The following is a 2372-nucleotide window of genomic DNA, read 5'->3' on the forward strand; positions in this document are numbered from 1 at the left end:
ATAATGTTATGTATATATTTTATAATCACATATATATTTGGTGAGAACACTTAAGTTCTACTCTCTTAGCAAATTTTAATTATAAAATACAGTGTTACCAACTATACTCACTGTGTTGTACATTAGATCTGTACTCATTTATTTATTTATTTACTTACTTACTTACAGATTTTATTTTTAAGTAATCCTCTATACCCAACATGGGGCTCAAACTCATGACCCCGAGATCAAGAATTGCATGCTCTACCAACTGAGCCAGCCAGGCACCCCAGATCCTTACTCATTTTAAAGCTAAAAGTTTTTACCCTTTTACCCCCCCTTCCTTTTTCCCCCCCCCCCCCCCCCCCCCCCCCCCCCCCCCAGGCCTGGCAACCACATTTCTACTTTCTGTTCCTATGAGTTTGGCTTTCTCTTTAGATTCCACACACAAGTGATGCCATGTGGTATTTGTCTTTCTCTGTCTAACTTAATTCACTTAGCGTTATGCCATTCATGTTGCTGCAAATGGCAGGATTTCCTTCTTTCTCATGGCTGAATAATACTCCCTTGTGTATATATATATCTCCCACATCTTCTTTATCCATTCATCTGTTGATGGACACTTAGGTTGTTTCCATATCTTTGCAATTGTGAATAATTCTGTAATGAGCATGAAAATGTAGGTATCTCTTAGATATCCTATTTTCATTTCCTTTGGATATATACCCAGAAGGAGGATTGCTGGATCGTATGGTAGTTCTATTTTCAATTTTTTGAGGGACCTCCATGCTGTTATCCATAGTAGCTGCACCAATTTACATTCTCACCAGCAGTGCTAAAGGGTCCCCTTTTTCCCACATCCTTGCCAACACTTGTCATCTCTCTTCTTTTTGAGAAGAGCCATTCTAACAGGTGTGAGGTGATTTATTGTCGTTTTAATTTGCATTTCCCCAGTGATTAGTGCTGTTGTGCACCTTTTCATGTATCTGTTGGCCATTTGTATGTCTTCTTTGGAAAAATACCTATTTGGTTCCTCTGCCTATTTTTAAATCAAATTGTTTTTTGCTGTTGAGTTGTGTGAATTCTTTATATATTTTGGATATTAACACTTCATCATATGTATCATTTGCGAATTAACTTTTTGTTTTTTTGATTGTTTCTTCTGCTGTAGCAAAGCTAATTTTTAGTTTGATGTAATGCCACCAGCTTTTTTTTCACTTTTGTTAACTCCAAAAGATCTTTGCAATGTCTTTTTTTCACCTAGCACTAGATGTTTTCTTTTAGGAGTTTCATGGTTTCAGATCTTAAATTTAAGTCCTTAATTCATTTTGAGTTGAATTTTGCATATGGTGTAGGATAGGGATCCAGTTTCATTCTTTTGCATGAGGTTGTCCAATTTTTGCAATACCATTTGTTGAAGAGACTCTCCCTTCCTTATTGTATATTGTGGGCTCCTTTGTTTTTAATTAATTGACCTCACTGTATGCATGAGTGTATTTTTGGCTTCTTTGTTCTGTTGATCTATGTGCCTCTTTTCATGCTAATATTATATTATTTTGATTACTATAGCTTTATAATATCGTTTGAAATCAGGAAATACTAAGCCAAACCTGGTTCTTTGATTAAAAAATCTATATTCTTTCTACTATGTAATTCTCTGACTTTTTTGGAAGGAGTTTCTTACTGCCCTGTTATATTGGCTCCATCAGGTATGCAGGTCACTTTCTTAATTTCCCATAGCATAGCTGAGAAATATTTTTTAAACTGGTAAGAACAGATACTACACTTGATCTTAGCCAAAAGGCCGGGAAGCGATTGAGAAATATTTTTTTTTTTAAAGATTTTATTTATTTATTTGAGAGAGAGAGAATGAGAGAGAGCACATGAGAGGGGGGAGGGTCAGAGGGGAGAAGCAGACTCCCTGCCAAGCAGGGAGCCCGATGTGGGACTCGATCCAGGAACTCCAGGATCATGACCTGAGCCGAAGGCAGTCGCTTAACCAACTGAGCCACCCAGGTGCCCGAGAAATATTTTTTAATTTATTTATTTTTAAAAAAGATTTATTTATTTTGAGAGAGAGAGAGCAAGCAGCGGGGAGGGACAGAGGGAGAGAGAATCTCAAGCAGACTCCCTGCTGAGTGTGGAGCCTCACCCGGGGCTCGACCCCATGACCCAGAGATCATGATCTGAGCTGAAACCAAGAGTCAGATGCTTAACTGACTGAGCCACCCAGGTGCCCCTTAGAAATATTTTTTAAAACAGTGATTGATCTATTCAGGTTTTCTATTCCACCTTAGGTCAAATTTAATCATTTGTATTACAGGGAGTGTATTCATTTCATCTAGATTTTCCAGTGAATTAGTGTAAAGTTGTTATATTCTCATAGCTTCCTT

At 37.5% G+C, this 2372-nt stretch overlaps 1 pseudogene; it reads right to left on the bottom strand.

Moving 5' to 3' along the window:
• Window positions 1–1683: 1683 nt before the first annotated feature.
• LOC123326140 lies at window positions 1684–1795 on the bottom strand (annotated as a pseudogene).
• Window positions 1796–2372: the final 577 nt, after the last annotated feature.

The sequence above is a fragment of the Neomonachus schauinslandi genome, chromosome 10, assembly GCF_002201575.2.
Source record: "Neomonachus schauinslandi chromosome 10, ASM220157v2, whole genome shotgun sequence".
Classification (NCBI taxonomy): Eukaryota; Metazoa; Chordata; class Mammalia; order Carnivora; family Phocidae; genus Neomonachus; species Neomonachus schauinslandi.